General features: G+C 31.7%; 1 long non-coding RNA gene across 1 annotated transcript; it reads left to right on the plus strand.

Annotated features, from left to right (window-relative positions):
* Nucleotides 1-438: 438 nt before the first annotated feature.
* Nucleotides 439-3,183, plus strand: LOC136832444 (uncharacterized). The gene is made up of 5 exons (XR_010851211.1): nucleotides 439-596; nucleotides 988-1,098; nucleotides 1,629-1,684; nucleotides 2,342-2,408; nucleotides 3,016-3,183. It is a non-coding gene; the product is annotated as an uncharacterized lncRNA (long non-coding RNA).
* The last annotated feature ends 1,398 nt before the right edge of the window (nucleotides 3,184-4,581 follow it).

Genomic DNA, 4,581 nt, shown 5'->3' on the forward strand with positions numbered 1-4,581 from the left:
TTACAAATGTCACCTCCAAGACGCAAAAAACAAACACACACCTTGGCTACAAAAAAAAAAAAACTCATGACTACAAGAATGCTCAAAACATTCGTCTGGCAACACTGATTGTTATCTGCAATTGCCTCGCTTACCATACATAAATTGTTAATTAATGCCAGCGGTATGCACCGGGGCATCGTCATTCGAATGCCAACACCCAAATGATGTCGTAATTGCCTTCCTGGCACGGGGCATTAAGCAAGACAGGATTAATTACCCGGGCACTGGATTCATCTAGAAAACTGAGTAGGTGTTATGAGGATAGAGTAGGTCCTTGGGTACTGACTGATAAAGAATGGAGTACATGGGTATCTACAGGAAACCTGTAGGTGGGAGGGAAGATGGGAGTACCCAGATGTACCTGGGTATTGGCGACGAAGCTGGCGCCAAGGAGATTAAATAGGAGGGTATCTGGGCTGCATTCGTCAGTTGCCTGTCAGGAGCCATTGGTCAAGTGGGCATTCCTTGTCCGCCCTTCTGGTGTCGTGGGAACTGAGTCCCTGAGAGGGAGTAGTTTGGAGTTTTTGTGGGGTAAAAGTGCATAGTAGACGAAGGTGAGAATCTGAAATGTGTATATTTATGATATGCAGTGAATCATATCACTTCCTTTTGCTGTATTGGAAGAGTAACGCGAAATACTAGTCTTTGCATGCAAGAGCCCGTGCTGGCTATGAAAAATGACGGTCGCGTTGATATATGTGTTGAATGCCGGAACAATCATTTATTTCTTCGACAATAGCATAAGAATGTTAATTTAACATCCATATACACAGAAGGATCTTTATTTAACATAATATACCCATATTTAACAATAAGAATGCTTATTTAACATCCATATACCCATATTTACCAATAAGAATGTTAATCTAACATCTATTTACCAGAATTATTCTTTAACTAATTTGTATGAAAACAGGTCAGTGATGATTAACTACCCTTTTCCAGATGAGGTCAACGACCCTGCTTCTGGTTGTCCTCTTGGCGATTGGAGTCCTGACCTCCGCTGACCCTCAGAGTCACTTCACGGGGTTCAGGAGGCCCACAAGGCCCCGAAATGTAAGGGTCAAGTATTTTTTTGGGGGTGGGGTCAATTTTGTCATTTGTTTACTGCAATAATTTATTCATTTTCTTCAACATTTCCTGGAGTTTCACCTTGACCAAGATGCTTTAAGTGGTAACATTCGGCCGGCCTGGGCTAGAAAAGGACAGCAGATTGGAAAAGGATGCAGAGTAGGGTTGTTTTCACTCTGAAGGGAACCAAAGACCAGCTTCTTCAGAGTGGGAATGCTGTAAGAATAATGGGAAAACAGAAGCAGGGGCAAAATTCCAAAGCTTAGAAGTAGAGGGGAAAGAAGCAGTCACTAATCCTTGTAAACTTTGGAGGAATACTTATCGCCCACAGAGGAAAATAAGAAAAGAAGAGGTGGCCAAACAGGTGTTACGATTTTAAAGGCCCAATAGTACACTTAATGCTAATGGTCTGAGCTCTGTCTGAAAATAGAAAAGTATGAAAAATATCTTTAATTATTTAAGTTTTCCTATTTCTAACTTTTTCATTTTCCTTCTTTTCTTTTTTTCTTTTCCAGAACGCTCCACCTCTCATCAGAGACTCTGCAGAGGTTGTGGAGCCCGTGTTTGTCAGGTGAGCAAGCGGTGGTGAGGCTGAACTCCTTTAGGGGATAAAGATCCACCTGTCTTCAAATGGGAGCGAGTTATGAATAAGTCACCCTTTATTTTTGAGGGATTCTTTCATTGAAGTCTAATGAATCTTAGGAAATTAATCGGTTAATGTTGATATATATGTACATGTTAATATATATGTATATATATATATATATATATTTTATATATATATATATATATATATATATATATATATATATATATATATATATATATATATATATATATATATATATATATATATATATACATACATATACATATATTTAATGTATATAATATGTTTGTGTATATATATATATATGTATATATATATATATATATATATATATATATATATATATATATATATATATATATATATACATATATAAAGAATTGTGTTCCTTAGCATTTCAAAACCGAAGTCTCTCTTCAAGATCTGCCAAAAATTTTACACCAAGAATAAAAAAATTAAATTAAATCCCAAAAATAAAATCAGCCAATAAACTTGAACCGTTCTTTGATAATATAATTCTGTGTAAAGTGAAAACAGTTTTTTTAATGTTGATAAATCTCTTGTTTATGTTTGTTTGATTTGAAGTGACTTCAATTTTTTTTTTTTTTTAATTTTCAGGAACAGGAGACATGCCATGGAGGACATTGCGCCGTTTTGGGCAGAGTAGCAGATGTTCTCCGCATATGTAAGTGCATCAGACATATTGAGCATGAATGTCTATGACCTCAGAAATTGAGACGCCAGGCAATTATGAATTAAATGTGCAAAGTTATACACGTGATGATTACAGAGAATATCTGCGACCTTTAAAATTGCCACCAAATTATTTTTGAATAATCAGTGATTCACTTTACATTAAGGAATCACTTTTAATGACTCTATTATTATTATTATTATTATTATTATTATTATTATTATTATTATTATTATTATTATTATTATTATTCTGATGAGGATTCCTGAACTCGGGAATACCAACCATTTTCAATTTAAAACCGATTCAGATATTAAACGGAATTACGCCGAAAACAAACTGAAAATTTATTCTATTCTACCATTGTAATAAACAGCTGTAATTAAATTTATTATATTTTACCGTCACAATGAAAACTATTATTAATTACATTTTACGATTACAATAAAAAGCTATACCTAAATTTATTATATTTTACCATTACAATAAAAGTCCCTAATTATCTTTGTTTCTTCGTGCAAACTGGAAAATGTATTTTTAGAAATTTACTATAACAAATTACTCTTACTAATGTAATTAATTTTTATACTTTTTTCAGACTCATGGTCTAACCATCTTTTGACCGAGGCTGCAATCCCTCTACGGGCGGAAACAGGTACCGCCCCATATTTCCGGCAGCTAGTTCCTTCAAGTCAATATAACCTTATATAACCTCATAAAATGTTTGTTTTTGCTTTTGAATAAATTGCTTGAAAATGAAAAAAAATGTTTTTATAGAATTTTAAAAAATATTCAAAGGAAAATTTGTATGAAAAGAGTAAAATTATAATACAAACGGTATACGCATGAAGTGTAATTAAATGAAATTTAGCACGCCAGTGGCTATACAAGGAAAAAAATGTATAAAAAATGGTATATGCAAGAAATACAAAAATATTCCCCCTCCAAAAATATGCAAAAATGAAAAAAAATCTTAATGAAGAAAGTTATCATATAATCAAATACCTAAAAAAAATATATATATGAAAAATGACATTCCTAAGAAATACAAGGATCTTTGCTAAAAGAAAATATATGAAGAATTGGAAAAAAAACTTCCCCAAAATAAGTCACATATGGAAAGACAAAAAAAAATTAATGTTAAAATGGCATGCCTAAGAAATACAAGGATCTTTACTAAAAGAAAATATATGCAAAATTGGAAAAAATCTTTCCCAAAATAAGTCTCACATGGAAAAACATAACAAAAAATAAATGCTAAAATGGCATGAGTAAGAAACACAAGGATATTCAAGAACAAATATATAAGCAAAAACATAAACAAAAGATAAATGCAAAATTAGCATGACTAAGGATATTTAAAAATAAATATGCAAAACTGAAAAATGCCTTCACAGAAGAAATCATATACACAAAAAAAAAACGCAAAATGGCATGAATAGGAAATACAAGGATCTTTAAAAAAAATGCAAATTAAAAAACGCCAGAAAAAGTTGTTATATACGCAAAACATACGAAAGAAGAAAATACAAAAATGGCATACGCAAAGATTAGAAGAAACTTTACTAGAATCACGCAAAAAAAAAAACCTCACAAAAAAGTCATATAAGCAAATACATAAAACAATATATGTAAAAAAGGATCTTTAGAAGAAAAATATATGCAAAAATGGACAAGACCTCACAGAAAAATTCATATTAGCAAAAACATTAACACGATGGAAAATATGAATAAGAAATACGAGGAACTTTTTGAAAAAATATACAAAAACGAAACGCAGAATTACACAAAACTAATATAAACAAAAAATGCAAACAACTTCAAACAAAAGTAATGTAAACAAAACATATAAAAATATATTAAAACAGGTATGTGTACAAAAATAAAACGATCAATTAAAAACATTGGCAAAACGAAAAACATTCCTATCTCTCCCAAAATCTAAAAGCTTACTTAAGTTACATAAAAAATAATGGCGTGATTTACCTGAGTATTCTCCAATGGAGGGTTGTGGCAGGACGTAGCATTGTAGGTTGTAGAATTATAGTTATAACCAGGTCTGTAAAACAACAGCATAGGATAAAACACTTTGCTTTTGTTGTTTCAATTACATATGTTTTAAACTGTATTCCTAGTAATATTCTTAGTCATATGAATTCTTAGT

The sequence above is a fragment of the Macrobrachium rosenbergii genome, chromosome 49 (genome assembly GCF_040412425.1).
Source record: "Macrobrachium rosenbergii isolate ZJJX-2024 chromosome 49, ASM4041242v1, whole genome shotgun sequence".
Taxonomy (NCBI): Eukaryota; Metazoa; Arthropoda; class Malacostraca; order Decapoda; family Palaemonidae; genus Macrobrachium; species Macrobrachium rosenbergii.